This window comes from Notolabrus celidotus, chromosome 14 (assembly GCF_009762535.1).
Source record: "Notolabrus celidotus isolate fNotCel1 chromosome 14, fNotCel1.pri, whole genome shotgun sequence".
NCBI lineage: Eukaryota > Metazoa > Chordata > Actinopteri > Labriformes > Labridae > Notolabrus > Notolabrus celidotus.
The window spans coordinates 24,971,373-24,993,271 of record NC_048285.1 but is presented as its reverse complement, the minus strand read 5'-3'; the positions used below and the strand labels follow the sequence as shown (position 1 = coordinate 24,993,271).

The 21,899-nt window shown below is 40.3% G+C and overlaps 1 protein-coding gene across 1 annotated transcript in view; it reads right to left on the bottom strand.

The window, feature by feature from the left end:
- robo1 (roundabout, axon guidance receptor, homolog 1 (Drosophila)) overlaps positions 1-21,899 on the bottom strand; it is a 371,682-nt gene that overhangs the window by 272,958 nt on the left and 76,825 nt on the right.

Below are 21,899 nucleotides of genomic sequence, written 5' to 3'. Positions count from 1 at the left end.
AATCACAAACAAAGACAACATTGCCAGACAATAGGAATCTAAAGCACTCTTGAAATCCCATTAGGTCTGAATGGACCTGCAATTTAAAAGTAATGTACCCCAATCTAGTTTTCGGCAGAGAAAATACAGACACAACAAGCTGAATGTCCGAGAGTAGACATTAGTCTGGGGTCTGTAATTTGAGCCTGTAAACATGTTCATTAAAACTGCTAGTAAATAACTGTTCTACTGCTTGGATTTATCATGCCTGATAATAAAATGAAATTACAATCCTTGTTGATCATAATGTTTTATATGTTTATGTGGGTTTTATTTCATTGTATTGTCATTTGCATTGTTTATATTGTTGTGATGTCAGCTGCTGGAGCACCTTAATTTCCTCAGTTTGGGGATTAGTTTACCATCTCTTCAGGACAGATCAAGGTTATTTTAGGTTTCACTCAGGCACTGCACACAACAATAAACAGATCCATGATCGGCTGCTCGGGAATGGGACCACAAGAAACAGGTCCCTGGTCTGATATGCTTAGCCAATGAAGGCCTCTATTCAGGGAAAGATCCAGGACTCTGCTGGGTTGGCAGAGTTGCCCCAACCCCTGAGAAATTTGATTGACGACCCCATATGCTATCCATGATTTCGGACAGCTATCTCTCCAGTCAGAGGTAGGACTTCAGTTCAAACTTATTGCGCTGTATTGCATCAGGCTTCATCCATTTTTTGTTGGTACTTCTGTAACTTTTGGAGATACAACTCTTTCCCTGGGAGTAAAACTGAAAGATTTATACAACACCAGGCTGATGTGTTATTCTTATTTTTATTTAAAAAACCTAAACAAAGGGGCGCCGTTGGCCTAGCGGTCTAAGCGCGCGCCCCATATACAGAGACTAAAGCTCTTTTCGCAGAGGTCGCAGGTTCGATTCCAGCCTCAACCATTTACTGCATGTTCTCCCCAACTCTATACTCCCCACATCTCCTGTCTCTCTTCAGCTGTATCTATGTAAGATCCGTTTACATAGAAATAGTATCTAAATGCTATGTGCTCACCCTGCTTCATGCCATCCCTGCATTAGTCAGTGCTCTAGTTGGGAAATCCCATTCTAAAAGTTCTGAACACACCCCTGCGTCAATAACCAATCAAGATTCACAGAAGCTGCATACTCTTTGGTGATTGAGAAACCATGACAGAATATGACAATTATTTGCTGTTGTATTTTGTCCAAGACACTATACACAAATGCACACGCATGTGCAGATAAACATGCATCTTTTATGTTGCCTGTAGGGCACTGAAAAATGAGAATACTCTTCGCATGAACTTGCAATTCACCCCCCATTCACTAAGAATTATCAAGGTTACTGAAACATTATCTCTTTTTCACAGTCCAGCTATTGCAAAAACCTGTACTCCAGTCCTCCAGCCAAATCTTGTACTACATGTTATTATGGCTTGGTTTCCTGTATTTTATAAGCGTTTGTATAAGCTGATCAAGATCTTTAAACTAAAGGAAACACCCAAATTTGATTTGAGTGCATAAAGATTGTTAAAGTAATGCTGAAATGACCTTGCATTTTCAAATGGAACACATAACTGAGCGCATAAGGGAAAGTTACTGTGCACATAAATATGAAACCCTTTTGAAATGAAAAATAATGACCGACTCTGACTTGGAATATAAGAAAACTTGGGTATCTATTTGCTGTGAATGCAGGGAGGAAGAGGAAAACTAGAAAGATTTTGCTTTTGTGCTTGAGGCTGGAGATAAGGTAATCTCATTCATAGTTTGACTTTTGTGCTGAACAGAGCCGTGCAGAGACAAATAGCCTGTGGTCAGAAACGCACAAAGAGCAGCCAGGAGTTAAATAGGAATTTTGCAGTTGGGGGATGTTCTTGATTTTATATTGAGCTCTACTGGACTGATCTATTCTGTCTGGCACAAGAACAGCAGTACAAAACATCCTGTCGGAGGCATAGCTCAGTTTAAGCTGTCCTAAATGCTGATGTAACTCCATTAAGTGACTTCTATCAGCACACAGTGAGATGGTTTATTATTCCAATTAGACATATAACAGGTTTTATTGAAGAGTATGGATCAGTTGCTACAGGGAGACATTCACTGTTTCACAGTGGAATCAGTTTCAGGTGAACCAGAGAAGAGTTATTTTAGTTGGATACAATGAACTTACATTATGATGATGATCAGTTCCTCTGGTGTGATATAAAATTGTCTTGAAGCAAATTACGTAAAGACTACAGCTAGTTGGATTCATTTTAAGACAACAAAAACTTTGTAGAACAAAAACTTTGTACTGTTTAAAAGTTTGTGTATAACGAGACAGAATAACATTAGAAATATAATTTGTTTTAGGAGAATGTGTACAAAATCTGTAAAAGAAATGTTAATTTATGTGATTATTCATAGAGATAAACCACCAGTGGAGCTTATTATTAAATGGGTGCAATTTCAGAAAAGGAGTGTCAGTGAAACCTTGAATACAGAAAAACAATGTCAAAACCTATCGGTCTGTCTGTCGGTCAGTCGGTCGGTCGGTTGGCTCGGGTCGGATCGGGTTGGTTGGTTGGAATTGGGTTGGATTGGTTTGGATTGGGTTGGATGGATTGGGTTGGATTGGGTTGGTTGGTTGGTTGGGGTGGATTGAGTTCGATAAGGTTGCGGTTGGGTTGGTTGGGTAGTTGGTTTGTTGGTTGGGTTGGTTGAAGTAAGTAGGCTAGGGTAGGGTAGGGTAGGGTAGGGTAGGGTAGGGTAGGGTTGGCTGGCTGGTTGTTGGATTGGTTAGTTAAATTGGGCTGAGTTAGTTGGTTGGTTCGCACACTTTAAAACTTGTTGCAATTCCACCCGAGGTTCAAACTACAAAAGCCTATTTGTAGCTGCACAAACAATAGCCCTCAGATTTGAACACTTACTAAATCCAAAAGCACCCACCACGCTGGTGTGAGATATGAGATAAGATATGAGATATTGTCTAGGATTTCAGATACTTCTGTCAATCCTGACATAACTTTAATGCTGTCTGCCTTGACCTCAGCGATGTGATGACCTTTACTAATCTGAAAAATGAAATGAAGGGGAAGTGTGTCTGCCTGTTTCAAATTGATCAATATTAACGGTATTTCTATTTCTTCTTTTCAAAAACCACACCAGCCTGTATAATTTGTGAAACCATCAATGGTCCGACCTTGAAGTAGTCAAACATCAACACTAAGGTAGGATGTTGTGTTATAGTCTAAATGTGCTTGTGAAATGTTTGCCAGCAGCCCTTATTCTTTGTCTTGATTGCTCTCATTTGAAAGTCTAACTAGATGTTCCACATTCATTACAGCTAACTAAAAATTGAAGCCCTGCTCATGCTCAATTGTCACTAGAATGATACCTAGATCATCATATTTTAGAAGCTTAGTGCCACAGACCAAGCTAGTTTTTGTATTAAAACAGTAAGGAATTAGAACAGCTTTAATCATCAGCACAACAGCGCTCTGTCATCCAGCACCGCTCATTATAGTCTGTGGGGGAAAGAGGTGGGGCTGGTGCACTGGACTCATTATCAGGTATGACTGCAACACTCTCCAAGTGTTCCAAGCTGAATCTAAATGGTAATACAGAGTGTATACAACCTGTGAACTAAGTCAGACATGTTTATTTGGATGTTGCTTTGTGCTCACATCAGTGAGAAATTGATCTGCACAAACAAATATAGAAAAGCTGAACGAGGAGCAGGTTTCAGTACCTCAACACAAAGGGATAACGGGAATACGCGTCCTTTTCAATTTTTTTCACTACTTTCTAATTTAGGGGAATCTGTGAAGTGTTGACTCTCAGAGATGGATTCCTGGAGTCACAAACAAAACAATCCAAACTGTCCTTCTCTTCCATAATTTTAGTCATTCTTTGTTTGAACACGGTCAAAGTTGCATCCAGCCATTCAAAACTACATCAGCAGGATGTAGAAGCCGGGGGCAGAGAGGCCATTGATTGTGTCACCTTTTCCTCAGGCTGTAGGCAGTGTGGGCTCTTTGTGGGTCTGGCTCTCGGTAGACGGCATAGGCACTCGGACATGAAAAGATTCAGTGCAGAAAGCAGCTGGGGCTGAAGGGGAGAGCTGCAAGGGACTACAAACTCCTCTTTTATGTCCTGCAGTCTCTCTCTCCTGATGCACATGTCTCTCGGTCACTTCAGCCTCTCTCTCTCTCTCTCTCTCTCTCTCTCTCTCTCTCTCTCTCTCTCTCTCTCTCTCTCTCTCTCTCTCTCTCTCTCTCTCTCTCTCTCTCTCACATTCTCCTCTGTATCCTCTACTCACTCTCTTGGCTCTCAAAGGTTTTTATTAGGCCAAAAAAACCAATACCTTTCCCCTTTCTAATTCTCAAACTGAAAACTCTGTTATTCTGGCAACAATGCAGGATGTATTTGTCTCTTCTTTTGATGGTAGAGTTCAGATATGAAGGCGTTGGTTGGCACTAGTTTCTGTGGCAACAACAGTGAAACCAGATGGCTTCAATGGAGCTGTTTTACTATGAACAGCGGTGCTCAAGTGGTGCACTCGCACTTTAATTTGCTTTACAATTGGACCTTTATATATAAAAAGAATTCCTTTGTCTGTTTCTCTCTAATGCTGCTGTCAGAGAGGCTAATTAGCTCACTTGAAACTGTTTTACAAAAGCCAGGCAGGTGCTTCTAGAAAAAAAAAGAGTGAAGCCAGTGGGGCTGTGTGTTTACCCCGCTGAGGCTGCAGTCATCTGCATTAAAGGCCAACAATCAGCCTGCAATTACAGTGTAACCTCAGCTAATGGTTCTGAAGAGTCCACTTACATTCTGTTAACACTGGACACACACACTCAGTCAGGGTCTGCCATAGACAGGTCAAGCTCAGATATTATAGAGAAAAGTTAAACGTGCCATCGCTTACACGCTGTTATGTAAACAACTCAAAAACCTACTTTTTACAAATATTGGGGATTGTCATTTTCAATATAAAACGATAAATTTAAACTATATGAAAATGAATGACACGTTTCTTCAGTGGACTGGAGCTAAAAAGTAAAAGTAAAAGTAAGATGAAGTAATCAAGCAAACAAGACCATCAGGAGCGTTAAACTGGGACATCTGATGACCTTTCGTGAGCTAGCGAATGCTAATAAACAAGACTTTATAAAGCTTTGTCTTTATCATGTTATAATCCATAATTTTATATATCTACAAGTCAAAACTTTGGATCTTAGAGAAGTAGTGTTCAAAAGTCTCCTTCCATTTGCTTCCACAACTAATGCACACTTTGGTAAGAGCCATATCTTAACGACGTTGGGTGCTGGTGCTCATGGGAAATGCAGTCTTCATCCCTGAGAAACAGTACTGACTTTGTCCAAAGGGGTCACCAGAATCCACACAAAATGAAAACTTCTCACAGCGTCTTTAAAAAAGAAGGATTAGTGAATTCATAGAAAAACACTCTTTCTTCAAAACAAAAATTTTGTTCTGAAAGAGAAAAACTGAGAGCAAACTCTAAGTCAACATGTTAACGAAGGGGTAATCATGTTAATCCTGGATTTTCTTTGTTTAAAATCTGATGACATAAATTGAAATCCTGAAGCAACCAAGCAGACACACATGGTCAGTGTCATATTAAATGTTCCCACTGCAAGATCCACAGTTGAACACGTCTCACACACCACCCTCTGTAATAGCAGTAGAGTATTTACACCTTCTTTTGTATCTTTGATGGATCAGTCTCTGAATCCGCGGATGTGCTAGCAGAGGACTCTCACTCCTATACTCTGCTGATAAAGATCATATTTATCAACGCAATGGATAGCTCATTAATTCCCTCAGAAATACCATCTGGGGGGAACATCAGACGCAGTGTATACCTGAACGCTGCTAACACACCATAAACTTCCTAATCACTGCGGCAAACAAACAAACTCACGCTTCCCTCCCTTTTCAAGAGCCGCTGTGAAGTCACAAAGCCACTTAAAGTCACGAAGGAAAAGGTCAAGCTGATTGAAGGGAAAGCGGCCTGTGTCAGTGCTGTGTGGCTGCAGTAACAGGCACATGAGGCTGCCTTCTGAGCATGCTGAATTGCATTAGCCACCTTGTCAGGCTGGAGACACAGTCCGTCCACCCACTGACCTGTTGTGTGAGATGTAATTATCCGCTGCACTTCTTCTGCTGAGTTACAGGTAATTGATGCTTATTTCCTGCAGGAAGGGTTGAAATCTGTATCGATTGTCAACCTAAGTAGGCCAAGTTTATCACCTGGCTCTCTTCCTCCTCCCCGAGGGATCAATACAAATTTCACCAAACAACCTCCTTCACCCATCTTCACCATTCGAAGAACTGAAGGTCCCGCTCGTGCTTATCTACTCTCTAATTCACAATTGTCGCCTTCATAACACACAGCGGCGCCACAAAGCTGCACACTCGCCTCTTTGCTCCCCGCTCATGAAATCTAATTACAGGCGCACTCACTAATCTGGAATTAATTCACTTTAGATGAAGGTGATTGATAACAGCCCACGGAAAAGTCACCTAGGTCGTTCGTCAACAGTCTGACTTCACAGCGAATAAAGAGGTTCAACTTGACTGATCAGGTCTGCTCAGAGGACAGATGATCCACGGGGAATGACTTTTCTAATCATTTATTTGTACTTTAGCCATGTTCAAAGAAATATGTCCTATCTTAGGAATTCAATTATTAACTTTCACACTAAGAATGCATCCAAAATCATCCACTACCCACATTAAAGTGCACCATTTAAGGAATATGCCAATTTTGAATGCTGTCTAAATTATGAGTGAAAACTATTTTACTCTATATAGTTGCATAAATGTTGGTCACTTACCAAGCGTTATATACCATCATGCATTGCAGTACAAAGAGGAGTGGGCGATAGTGACCACAAAACATCATATTTGGTGGCATTTTTACCAAATCAAGCTGTTACATAGAGAGTGAAAGATTTTAGACAGAGTAACTGTAGTTTTTCATGTGGTGTGAAAATATGGTTTCATGACGTCATCGCACAGATTAGATTTGTAATCAGTGAGTACTGTTAGAAAATTCACAGTCACAGTTTTCACCTCCATTCCCATGGATATGTTGTCAACGCACATGATCTACATCTGTAATCACGAGTTATGAACTGTGTGCATCGCTCTTTTTTGGTCTCAACCTGGCACCATGGGGCTCCATCATGTTCAGTCTTTTCACTGACTGTGATGTTTTTCTGTTTTTGGATTGGACAGCATTGCAAAACCATCTTTTTTACAGCTAAGACTGACTTATTAAAGCTTGTCTTTAGTCCTGTTACATCTATACATTGGATTTTCTGCATGCATACAGTACCACCAGATGGGGTTAAAAAAGAACCAAGCTATCTCCTTCAAGTATTTTTGCTAAGCTTAGTTAAGCTCAATTCAATTCAATTCAAATAATTCATTCAAATTCAAGCTGCTATTGCCTGTACACTACCCAACACGATTTAATATGTACGTTAAGTTACAAAAGTACACAGAGAAAGAGTAGATCAAACATAACTGGCCGCATATAAAATTTTAATGTTTGAAGTGTTTGCTGTATGTTTTTTTGTTGATTGTTACTGTTCTGGTTTTTGTTTTTAACTCTGTTAAGCACTTTGAATTGCTCTATGTATGAATGGTGCATTAAAAATAAACTTACCTTGCCTTGCCTTGTAGCATTAAATTCACTTTACAGTAGTCAAAGTAGCATTTGTCTTTTCATCAAACTCTTGATAATTAAAATAAATTGAATCAACTTCAGATGACAAAGTTATCTTTCCCAAACCGACAGCTTCCCCCTGGTTTTAGCGACCAAGCAGCTCTTTTTTCACCAATAACTGATAGTGGCAGAGATAAAGTGGAACACGCTGAACAATGATATGGGCCATATCCCTCCATAGAGCTGACAACAATCTAAGATGGAGTCTGTGGCTGATGAACACCTCCTCCTCTGTAGAGTAATAACATGCACTGAGCCAGAACCCGAGAGGAAAGAGCTGTGAGGGTGGAGGTTTGAGTATCCCTGTCTGTCCATCTATTGAACAGAACCTTGTGAGCTGGCTCCACAGGACAGACTGAGGGATCAATCATGAGGTGAGGATAGCTGCTCTCTCCTTTTCTCTTCAACATGTGTTCTCTCACACTTTATATCAGCTCCTGATAAATCACTTTGCTTTAACCAAATTTTAGCTGTGACCAGATCAAACTCTGGTCACTCAACAGACACTGCTGTTACAAAGATCTGATTAAGTTGAGCTAAGAGATCAGCTGTGGTTTAGGTTAAGATAACTACTACTTCTTATCAAAATAATGAACAGAATTTGTTCAGAATGTGGTGAACGTTTGAGCACCATCAGACACATTTTTACCCTGACTGCACTCAGACTTTGTTATGCCAGCCCTCAAGTCAAATTTGAGCAATAGTAGGGATGAGCAGATGTGAGAATGGGGCTGGTGAAAGTCAGGAAAATTCTCTTCAAAGTGACAGGGCGGGGATGATGACAATTATACAATGCAACCTTTGCACCACCAATGTTAGCAACAGACTCATCTTTGTCTGTCACCTTGAATATGTTATACACTTAACACTCTGCCGTGTGCAGTGTCCTATTCACACTGTGTCCTACCTCCTGAGATCGCAGCATCCTCAACCAATCCGCCACTTCAAGTGCATGAGAAAAATTGGCTGGGGTAAGAAAACATATGATCATAGTTGAATGAAACTAGTGGTAAATATCAGAACAACACGAGCAGCAAGTCAAAAGCTTTCACTTTCTAACCAATCCAACCTCTTTCATAGCCAGACTTTGTGGTTTTGCACAGTCTCTGCGAACATAGAGTCATAAAAGGTTAAGACTTAAACAAGGGAACTGAACAGAAACATATTTTTGACTCACAGTGCCAAGTTTTTTTGTCTACTTGTTCTTATTGAGAAAAATAAGAATATGAACGCGGTCAGGTGACAGCCAGGAGTACAACCGGGCCATAATTGGTTTGGCAGCAGAGAAGAAAACGCTAGTGGAGACCTGTCACTCAGCCCCTAGCTGAGCATCTCTGCTGTGCACAACACCTTTAGTCAGCTGATTCACATTGAAACATGCTTTAAACTTAAAACACCTCCCTAATAGCTGAACAAAGTTTGAAACCACATGATGTTTGTTCTACGTGATATAAAATCGAATCAACAAAAATGTGTTCATGTACGTTCTTAGAAATCAATTAATAGGTACTCGATTAATTGTTGACATCCCTACCTTACATGCATTTGTGTAACATAATTCAACTTACACCAGTGACTAACTTTTCTTAACTCAATGATCGTATTATTACAATAGCCAGGTACTGTCATGCCTAACCCTAACCAAACTCAGAACATTTCAAAATGTTTACCAGGTATTTCATATTTTTAACTAAGTTCATTTGACAGCTTGAATGGTCTTCAGACAGTTGAAACAAAAATTAAACTTTTCCTTTCTTCCCATCCAAAACTAAAACAATACAACAGAATTAACAAACAAGAGAAAAGCATAAAATGTGTTAGCATGACATGCATGCTATTTGAACACTGCCCCATGAGAACATGTAACCCTGTTGCATCCTTTCCTAAATATTTCCTTTGTTCATAAAAATGTTGCAGCTTTGCTTTTTAGTCAAGTCAACATAAAGTTATTTTTCAGCCTTTTCTGAAACAAGATGTTCTCCCATTTTTCTTGAGAGGACAGTCACAGATAAACATGCTGAGTTATTCATGTGTAACTGTGATACAAGCATCAGATACAAAATGACTGTTACCTCAGCTGGGGTGAGGACATACATCTCAGTGACAGACGGCTTCAAATCCGGACAAAGAAAAGCAAAGATATCTGCATTGATGGATAACACCACGGGGCATGATCTTTCAAAACTCCAGTAGCATGGCTTCTTTTTCATACGGCTTAAAGTTCAACCCAAACTCTGTCAATCAGCAGAGACCATAAAGACTGGAATGCAGAGGAGCATTACTCTGGGTATACACTATCATATTTCTCCCTGGAGGACAAATAACTTAAACGTGAACTCAGACATTTCATCCTTTCCCCTGCTTAAAAAATACACACAAGTTTTACAGCCTAACAATATCCCAGACTGCTGAAATAGAATATCAAACCTAGATGACTAACATACTCTTCACTCAAGATCAGCTCCGCCGTGAGGACAGAAAAAATGACGATAGAAAGATAATGGGTGAAAGGCAAAGCATCACACTTGAGATCTAATGGACTCTAATGACTCCATTTACTGACTTCATTTTGCCTCGTTGAATGAATAAAACACAAACTATTTTGGTAAGAGCTTAGAGTAAAGGAGATGAAGCCCAATTATGAACAAAAACAGAGCAGTGACCTGATGACAGTAGAATTAGTTTAGAGAGGAAAATGGCACTGAAGCAGACGCTGTTAGGCTAATATCTCTGTAGTGATGTCACCGCATAGAGGATTTTATTTCAATTTTCAGGAGGACTACGTTATTATGTGTCAGTGACTAATTAGTAAAGGCTATTTTGCATTGCTAGGTTAAGCAGATATCTAATGGATGGATGTTTTAACTTAATAATTCAACAGAAGGACAAAAGCTGTGATGCTGGCACACTCAGGTTACTTTCAGCTGCTCGTTCTGGCCTGATGTACATTCGTATTTTTCATCTGCAAAACAAAGCCACGCACTCAATCTCAGGTGTCCTGGTCGGCGATGATTCAGTATCGCTCTCTGTCTACTTTGGCAGTGGAAGAAAAGCAAAGAATGGAAGGAACAAAGCAGGCGTCGGGTCTTCCCTGTAAAAGAGTCATACATCAGGGAGATAATAGTGATGTCGAGGTATTTCTGTTGTCTCAAATTACTGTCGTGTAACTCTGTAGAAAAGGAGTGCGTTATGAAGCGTGCGCACAAAGAAAATCTCTGTCACAAACTAATACAGCGGCTCATGCTGAGCAGAGCTGTCATGCCTTACAAGCCTTTGTATTCATGAGACTGTGATGAATATGCCACATTCGCCTTCTTCTCCTCCTCAGGAGTGTTGGCATGCTCTCTTTGTAATAAATAAATTGTCTCTGATTATTCATCCATAAAAAGTTTTGTTCTTAATCAGCAGACATACTTAGCAGTCTTTTTCTGTTCACCCTCCTGAGGCAGATCCATGAACAGTAGACATATGACTCTGTCTTCATAGAAAAGACTGAATATTGGCATTACTTCCAAATCCCTACAGCAACAAAAAGGCCACAGTAGTAGCAGAAAGTTTGAGAGTTATGTTGCTTCAGTATGTCAAAGGTTGAACCTACAGTACAAAACATATACTTAGACAACTACATACAGTTTCAAGGCAGTGTGCAACTTTTGGGCCACAATGGTTCAATGAAAAACCAAAGGATAAACATGGAATCTGGAAGGCCAAATGGAATATTAAATAATTAAAATTGTGATCTAAAAACTAGTGCTGTCAAATGATACATTTTTGTAATCTAACAATGTTTAAATTTCCACTATGTTGCATTTCAGAACAGTTTTTAAGTCTATGTTAACAATGTAAAGCAATATATGCCAACCTAAGATGTCCCTTGGACCTGAGTCTTTTACAGTGTTGACTAGCCTGCACTCAGTGGCCATCCATTCAGCAAGCACTGCTGCTGAAATAACTGGTGATATTTTAATTTTGTTTGACAAAAAGTGCATTTGACTTTTTACTTGTTAACTGAGTCTTCTGAGAGTTTTTAAGACTGAAATGTGTCATTCAAAAGGCCAGTGGTGATGTATTTTCCCTATGGGCAGCAGCAGGAAGCAGGAAGACATTGAGGCAGCACAACTATGGTGTGCCAAAGATGGACAAAAAATCTTTGATAAAACGCATGGTATGAAATTTTGCTTCTGTTAATGTGATTAATGCATAAAGAGTTTTCTAGTCTTTCATATAACCCACAAAAACTGAATTTTTCCACTCACCACTATAACAGATATATGAAAATAGAGGAGATGGTTTGAGTATGTAAATCCATATTTAAAAAAGCAAGAGGCGAACATGCTAGCAGGCACCAATTCTGCAGTGAAAGAGGTTCATTAACAAATCTGGGAAAGGACAAGTATTCAAAGCAATCTTGTCACTCATTTTCAGCATAATGGTGGTGTATGTTTAGGCAAGTAATATCACAGCAACAATGAATAAACTTTACTCACGGTGAGAAAATCATGGTGTCGCAAATCAAAAAAGAGAGTATGTTGGTTTGTCCAAGTGTTAGTGATAGAGGAGGTCTTAAAAAAGACATGTTACATGCTGTAATACTACTGTATCTTTAAAATAAAAACACTTCAGCTTTCTTTATAGCATCAATAAGTCTGTGTCACTTGGTTTTAAGATGATCAGCATCATGCATCATTCACTGAGCTATATTCCAAAGTTTCAACAGGAGATTTCTACATGACATTAGTTGGTTGGATTTCAGAATCAGAATCAGCTTTATTGGCCAGGTATGCTTGAACACACAAGGAATTTGTCTTTGGTAGACTGTGCTCTCTCTTATTACAAAGGCAGAGTGCGCAGTACCAGGGCGTCCATCAATGGCGCCATCTTGGAACAATTCAGGATTTCATTTATTTGCAGGGGATGATGTGAGTCGTGATCACTGTCTGACTCATTGTCCAAGGAGGTGGCTACTGCTTGGAAGCAGAGTGTACTGAAGACTTAATTTTAAAATTGACGATGGACCACATGGTTGCTGTAGGTGCCGACTGCCAATAGAGAGAAGTTCCGGTGAACTCAGAGTGTGGAGTAAAGTGTATTTCTGTTAACATTTATCACCAAATCTGCAAAAGAGCAGGGAGCTCACCAGCCCAGTATTAGTACATTTTGTAAGAGAGATGGCCACCCTGGGACCTGCGGGTGGTTGAATGATTGAGGAGCTCCCTGCTTCTGCCTCTTTTTGTCAGTAATGAGGCAAGGGGCTAGTCGAGTTGGCAGCCCACTCAGGGTGCTCTGACTGGTGGGCAGACACCCTTTGATGGCTGCTGATGAGTGGGGAGCATCCCGGGCCACTGGGGTGAGAGTTGGCAGGAAGCAGGGTCCATCCAGATGGGGTCTCATCTGGCCCTTGCATTTCTCTTCCCTCTACAGACCGGCTTACACAATGGGATAGACCCTCTTTTTCAAATGAACTCCAAATGAAGATGAGACGTGATTCGATACATCAAAAGTATCCCTGATTGCTCAGAGTCTCAGAGAGAGATCCATCACTGACATTTAGAGTTCGTCTGATGGCCAGAGATGGAAAGGTTAGATTTCAGATGTCTGGTGCTGAACTGCACAGCGGGGATGTGAAGAGAAAGCAGAATATAAATTGGTGAATATCAATAGACCAATAGAAGGAGAAAACAAAGATGGTCTAAGAAAAAGCAATGAAAATTATATTGTAGGCTGACAGCAAGATGCGAATGGAATTTTCTTTTCTTCAATGCACTGAATATGTCAGGTTCCTTATCAGCAGCTCTTAAGTCCCCAAGCTGGGGGCGGGGCTTAAATGTTGGAAAAAGTAGAATTCCACAACTATAGCCAGCAGCAAGCCATTTCCTCATCTCACGGGAGAATAATAAACCTCAAACCTCATTTGTAAGTCTCTCCTGTCTCCTATTTCGCACATGATAACATCAGCAAACAATGGCTTTTGCTAACTGTTGATCAAATTGAGTTTTCTTCACTCACAATGCAGGAAAAACCTCCTCTTTCCCCGGATACTATCATTGCAGAATACATTATATACATTATGGAAAAAAGCAATTATGGATATGGAAATGCTTTGACCAGTCAGAGTAATTGAAATCACATTTCACAGATGCTGTGTTTCCTTGCATCATTTTCAGTTTCATACATATAGATGTCTGAGTCCTGGCCTGAACAGCTGCGAGATTTAAGTGGGAAAAATCTATTTAAAGAAAGCTAGACAGGAACTCTCGCTGTAAATCAATGTCTTGTTTTGTGGGATTGTGAGTTCTCACTCCCTGATTAAAATGTGCTTTCAGACGATTGCAGATTAGGTACATTTCAGGATGCAGTATGCTCTAAATATAAATAATTAAAGTTTAATTGATATGAAAACCAGCATGGTCTCCCGGGTGACCTAAGAAAACACCCAAAGGGTAATATGATTAACGCAAGAAGGACATTTTAAATGGAAGAAAACCACAAAACAAACATTCATGACATGCTCCATCCATGCCCTTCCCCACCTACTGTGCTTACAAATCAGCCCTGCACCCGTCCACTGGGAACCGCTAGCAGCAATGATTTTCGATGCATAGCAGATCCCTCCAGCAGCCCTCCTTTGAAAGCCCACACTAATTCCCCTTCCCTGTGCACACAGAGCTAAGCAGGACTCCCAACGGACCGGGTCTGTGCAGAGCAGTATTACAGCTGAGCTGACTGACCAGGCATGGGAGTCAATAGATGGAAATCATTGAGAAACCTCCACCAAGAACAATTGAGGGAATGCAATCATTTTGGCAATGTGTTTGACCATTTTTCCAACCACTTTTTTACCAGTTCATCAATTATTAACACAACACAAACATCCCTAAAGTACTGACAAAGTGAAGTATATATCAATGGTTACAAGCACCAAAGTAGTAGACATGCCGCTCCAGGATAACAGAACCTCATTATATTATTCACACAAGTAATGAAACAAGTTAGTCCACAGTGTTGCAGAACTGAGCTCACACAATTAACCTGCTGCCAGAGAATGAAAGTAATCAACCCCAGCAAATCAAAATTTATAATTAAAATGCAAATCCTCAGGGTTCTCTACAACTCTAAATGGATTCTGTCAAATTACATGTCGTCAAACATGAAGTCATTGCATCCACTGCTAAAAGTTCTGGGACAGACGAGAGGTAAGTCGAGGAAATTGTCAAATTGGTGTATTCATTAATAAGTGCCTACATGAGCTATGTGTGCTCTAATGTAATACTCCATCCTCGACTGACACTTCCAACAGGAATCAAATAATTATCAAAATCAACTTACAAAGTAGTTTGAAAAACATGTTGATGTTATTCAGTCTTTTTTGTAGGATTACATTTCTTTGTGGTTGTTTTTCTGTGTGAGGTCATTTGGTATCTTTTTGTGGTAACTTGATTATGGTTACTCGGTTTTTGGTTTTTGGTTGAGGTCGTCCTGTGTCTCTTTGTGGTAGTTTCATGTCCTCTTGTCTCTCAGTTGTTTAATGATCTTCTGTTTATCTGATCATGTGTCTTTGTAGTTATATTGTATCTCTCTGTGGTCCTCCTGTGCATCTTTGAGGTTGTTTAATGTCCCAGTACAGTTGTCTTGTATTTTTTGTGTATTTTTGTTAAATAACTTGTCATACCAACAAGAAGTTTATATAAATTTTGATAGAGACTGGGTCTCTTGCTCAGAGCCCTTGCCCATTGGCACAGATATTATCCATATAATGTATTACTTGCATTTGTAACATGACCATTAAAGTGCAACAGATAAAAATCTAGTTTCTGCAGGTTTGTAAAATCATATAAAACATAAATAATATAGACTGACTTTTTTGCCAGTCACAACATTGATTATGACGCTGATTGTTACCACATAATGAAAATTAAGCGTCACATTATTTATACGCTTTGGGAAGTTAGTAGTGCTTAGTAAACTGAACTTCTGAAGTAGATAGATATTAAATAGCATTAGAATGAAGTACATGTCAAGAAATGTAAGTCTTCAGATAGAAATTAGCTGCTTGACAGCTGTTTGAAAAGCAATCTGAGAAAGTCATCTGCTAAAACAAGCACTTTCTGATGGATCTAAGTTGATTGAGTTCATAGGTTATTTTACAGTCATTAGTCGCTTTGAAGCATGTGAAGAAGACTATTGTTAATTGCAATTATAAAACTTTCTGCATCTTTTACTTATTGAGATCCTACAATAAGTAATACTTGGGACTTGGTTTGAAACTGTTAGAATCCCTTTTGAAACTGATCTAAGACCAAAGAAACTATCCTCACAGAAAAGTTGTACTTGGATGGAAAAAAAAACTCGAAACCAAGAAGTATTTCAGGGGAGTAAGGTTTTAAAAGTACACAGAGAGAAAATGGTATTTGGTCAGACAAGATGTTAATTCTGGTGAACGTCACAGCCATCTGCTAGTTAGGAAAGTAAATCTGCAGTGTAAACAGAGCAGTGTGTGTGTGTGTGTGTGTGTGTGTGTGTGTGTGTGTGTGTGTGTGTGTGTGTGTGTGTGGCGGGGGGGGGGTTTCAGTGTTTCAGTGTGTGGATGGGGGAGGGCTGTCTCTACCATCACGGTCACTGCCGGTTGAAATGAAGCGTGTCTCTCAGTTTGGAGGGGGGGGTGCAGAAAGACTGGTTCATTGCTCATTTTGCTTAGTAGATGGGAAGGTGGGGGGAGGCGGGTGGGGAGGGATGTTTGGATGTTTTATGGAGAGTGATGAGCAGGCGTAGGAGGATCACTAAGATGTAAAGTGCTTCATCTTGTGCCTCACTGAGCAGAGAAGAGACTAGGGCCAAACAGGTGGTACAACTCTCCATCAGAGACTTCACACAGTCTGAGCAGCTCAACTAGAGGCACTCAATCCAAACTGTGTGGGCAAGCATGGATCGGCTGATTAGTTCGACTTGTTCTGTCCTTACTGAACACGAGATCTTGGATAAATATTATTGATATTGCTCAAATGAATAATTTATCACTTTGGACAGCAGATGTCTCATTCAGAGTATGATCCAAAAGAGAGTAAATTCTATCGTAGGAGCACGTTAAACACTTCAGTCCCTCCAGAATTGTGCAGACCTTTTCTGATAGTAAACTGCAGAAAAATGTAGGTTGTCTGGAGGCTGTTTTTGAGTGTCATATTACACATGCACTTTCAACTACCTGGACAAACCATAGAATGTGGAAAAACCACAAAGAAGTGCTCCCTAAAGTCAAACCAAAAGTCCCACTAGTGACTGGTTGCTATATAGATCATAAAGCCCACCTCTACCATTATAACAGATGGAATACAGGTCAGATAAATGCATGTCAAATGTATTTTTTTCAAACATGGTCTCTGTCATGACAGTTAGTTCTTATCAAGTCAATTTACGTGCAAGTGTTCATTTTATGTTTGTTTTTCTCTTTTAAGTTCTATTTTTGGGCTTTTTGCCTTTATTTGATAGGACAGCTGAGGAGAGACTGGAAAAGTGAGGAGTAGAGCGTGGGGGAAGACATGCAGGAAATGGTTGCGGCCGGGAGTCGAACCAGCAACCTCTGTGACAAGGACTGTAGCCTCTGTATGTGGGGCGCTTGGACCGCTAGGCCACCAGCGCCCCATGTGTTAATTTTCAAAGGTGTTGTTTTAATTTTTTATTTGATGCCAGAAATATGACACATGACATCATGATTGGCAACTCTGTTAACAAATCAGCATACATTAACAGTTTAGCAAAGTAGAGAAGGAAATGTCAGAGAAAATGTATCAAAGACTAACACACGACTCATTGACCTTCCATAACTTAGAGTGTCTGTGCCAAACCAACACAAGAATCCATTCTTCTGGGGACTCTACCTCCTGGATCTTTAACATTTCATCAGCATATTAAATGTTTGCTTTAGTAAGTGGAAAGGTTGTGATGTCATGCCCATGGCTTTGCTAGTCAGATTACCTCAACACATGCCTTTGAAGACATTCAGTATTGTATTTATAATTCTGTTTACAGCACATTTTCTCATAATGACTGTAGTTTAAAAAAAGGATCTCCCTAACGGGATTGGATCCCACCCAAGTCTTGATAGGATGGCGGGGTTTTCTGCCTCACAGCTAAAAAGGGAATTCTCTAGATTACCCATAGACTGTAAAAAATATGGACGTAGTATCCGTGACGTCACCCATCTGTTCCTGAGAGCTGTTTTGAAGCAAATCGACGGCAGCAGCCATATTGGTAATGCGGAACTCAACTAGGCAGAGTGTGACGTAGTGTGAGTCTCTTAGCCAATGGCTGTGTGTTCCCGACCGGGAGTCACGTCAGTCATGTCCTTATTTGGGCAAAACTCATAATCTTAATATCTTCTGAACCGTCACGTTAGAAAAAAATTCACCCCCGTACAGTGTGTATCATTAGAGAGATTAGCGTTGTAGGGCCAAGCCGTTTTTTGAACCAGGCTGTAAACATGTTTATTAATGCTGCAAAGATCGTCTTTTTCCCATTCATATCTATGTGGTTTCCGGTGTTTCTGCAGCCAGCCTCAAGCGGATTTTCGATGTATTGCAGTTTATATCACTTCCGCATGGGCTTCATCATTTGAGACCGGAGTTTGCCGCTTGAGATTACCCTGTTCTAAAGACAACAAAGACACAGTCAACAATACAGTCTGTTTTTTGTATTAGACATTGCTGACCTAAAGGGATAATATTTATTTACAATGCAGCCGGTCTGGTGTTGTATGTGACAGTGTGTGCAGGGGAACAAGGGTGGTTGGTCAAATATGAATAAAAGTTGCTGTGGACAAGGTCACGAGGTTGAGCAGCATGAAGACTGGCTCAATTTGGGTTTATATTTGTAATCTTGACATTGGTACTTCTTTGAAGGAAGGACTCATGATTAAAATAAATAAATAAATAAATAAATAAATAAATAAATAAAGCTTCATATGGTGGCTTTGATGAGATAAAGTGGAAATAGTCAGGGACTCTTGGTATTATCAGGATTAAGTTTAACTACGTCACTCTTGGACCCTCCCTCTCCTGCTGTGTTACATGAAAGACTTGTCTCCTGATGTCTTCTTCTTGAGTTGCACACAATAATCTCCTGCCCTCTTTAATTACTAACCCGTCAGGTACAGCGCGGGGCTAACAAATTTCTCATGCCAATCATTATTCCCGCCTAAATCCAGCGGCATGCTAAAGTGCCGGCAGTAATTGCCGAGACAGCTCTTGAAATGAAATGAATAAATATAGCTGCTGTATGAGTCGACCTGTGTGAGTCTAAGGCTGACAGTGTGTGGAATTAACCAGTGGCAACACTTTGAGTCACACTAACAATTCAACATCCTCGAGCGAATTGGAATGACTGAAAGAAAGACTTATCTATGTATGAGCACGCCTCTCATACCCCAGGGAAGTGATTCTGCATTAAATCGCTGCTTGTGATTGAAAATAATGCAGCGACTGCAAGACATATCACCCTGGACAGATGGAGGTTTTTCTTCACCAAAGCCTCAAAGCCACTGCCAAGTTAAGAAGACGCACATTGTGTACTGTTTGTCTTGCCATGTGTCGTATCTTGTAGAGTCGAAAGTGCACATTTTGTCATAAGGGGGTGGCGGACATGTGTACAGATAAACAGTCAGGCTCGGGTGCTAAAAATTGCTCCTCCAGGCTCTCTATTATGGATTAAAAGTGGGGATGTTATCTTCCTGATGTCTAGACAGGTGGCAAGCAAAGCCCAGAGTTGCAGAGACAGCCACCTCTCAGCCCCCTGCATGCTTCTGTACTCCTGCAGCCCGAGGCAGACTGCAGGACAATGGGCACTTAAGACCCTGACAGTAACCTGCAGCGCCCAGCAATGAAGCCAAACACACACATGCACACACGTATGTACACACACACACACACAAAAGAAGACCTCAAGGTCAGCAGCCTTATCTCTGTAAGAAGGAGCTGTCTATCAAAGTGTAGCTGTGACATTGTTTATAGTGCATTTACTGCTGTTTGTGTTTCCTGATTGTGTTTCATTCCAATTTCTGCATGCCGTGTGTTTACACTGCACACTGTCTCTTCATATCTGTGCAAGATTTTTGCATTCACGATAATCTTGAACATTTCTGCACAACTGTACATCTCTTCTATTTTAACTTATATCTGTCTACTTTTTTTCCTTTTGCATCAAAACACAACAAAACGTAAGTCCAGTAAGTTTCAGGCCCTGAAGATCCTGAAGTTGTCTGGGTATTGTGTGTAGAAAAAGAGCTCCTGTTTCATCAGCTCACCTCCCTCGCCTGCCTTCATCTATCCTCCACCTCTCTCCTGTGGAAGAAGAGATATCTACACTACTTGTTACTTGTTACAACAGAGGACTGAGGTTCATTTAAGGAAGACAAACATTTGAGATTTTGTGATGAAAGTCAGAATTTCACTGAAATAAAGTCGTATGAGGTGAAAAAAAAAAGGAAAATTCAAAAGAGTGAAGCCTCATAATTTTACTTTGATGTTCATTGACACTGTATCACAGTACCTTCCAAAAGTCACCTCTCTTTTAAATGTCATATTTTTCATAACAATTGCAAATTAAACTGGATTTCGTGTTTGTTTTCTTATGGAACAAAATACAATAGTGCTTGATTCTTAAGGGGGGCTTGGGATTGAACATGGTATTCAATATTTGTGTGCTGATAGAAATGTATAAAGCTTTGAGGGTTTTTTTTGTATGTGCTTTAAGGGGACCTGTATGCTCCGATATAGGCACAAAATTTAACACTTTGGCATACCTGGACTTTTTCTGTGTACCAGGAATTCTTACCAGCTCCCTGTACCCTTTCCTGTCCTCTCCATTTTAAAGTTTCCCTTGGTGATTCATAAAAGCACATGAAATACATTACCCAAGGTGCATTACCTGACTCTTGTGTCCTTTTGCTGTGGTTACATGATGCTCACTTGTCTGTTTTCGCCGAAGTGTAAGATCAAATTAATTCAAACTCGTAAGGCTCTACAGTGTAGATCTGTTCAAATTTGGAGCACATTGCTAATGATTTACTGGCGACAAGACACACATGACAACCAGTACACAAGGGGGAGTACCAGCACTGTGAGACCAGGTGCAACAAATACCCTCCAGGTTAACTTGTGCATCCAACAGATTTATCCCTTTTGGACTGATCTCGTTTGTTATTCAAACAGTAAAAATGCCAAAATAAGTATTTTTGAATCCCAAGTTGGAAAACTAAAACGGCAGCTGAATACTTTTTCAAGGCTCAGTATTCGCCTGAACAGATTGCCTAACCATGATGACTGAAACAGTCAACAGTTACAGATTGCTTCAGCCTTTTTTTTCATCACTTTTGTTGCAAAATGTAGGTGACCATGCTGTTACTCTTCACTGTCGGAAAATACGCTTTAAAGAGCAATAATGAAGCTCCTGTGGGACGGTTGGAGGTTGACCCTGTGTGGGGTAATGTATGCAGGCGATCAGTCAGCCAGACTGAAGCACAGGGGGCAGCCGGTGTGTTTATGTCCCACTGCTCAGCCTGCCTCCAGCTGAAGCACTTCCATGGCTCCGCTGACATGAAAGCGCTGGCTGCCGGGCTGGCAGAGCAGATTATGTTCATACGCTGTGTGGATCATTAGTAATGGAAGAGGAGGAGTCACTTTTATTAACTAAGTGCCGTAAAATGGATTGAGCACGCTGCTGTGTGTGGTGATATATGTGCAGGGGTTTAATGAGTTCTATAGATTATCATAAAGGCAACAACATAGATTAGTGGTAATTAATATTTGATCGAGGTTTGAACATGAGCCAATAAAACACAAAGGCCTCTCAGTCAATGTATTGGCAGTGAACAAGAGTGATGAAACACACAGTTATGTAAATGAAAAGGGTAAAAATGTTTAGTTATACAGTATGTGAACACGAGATCCAAAGACACAGATAGCAGTCCATGTTCAACATGATGAACTTACGCCACAGAAACCAAGACTAAAAAAAGTCATGCCAGTTAAATCCACTGTAAAAGGTTTACAGCTGTGCAAATTGATCCCAAGCAGTGAGTTACTGTGGACTGTGTTCTACCTCTGTACCCCTTTAGCTAGCAGGACTGCAAACTCCACACAGCAAAAACATATGGCACTAG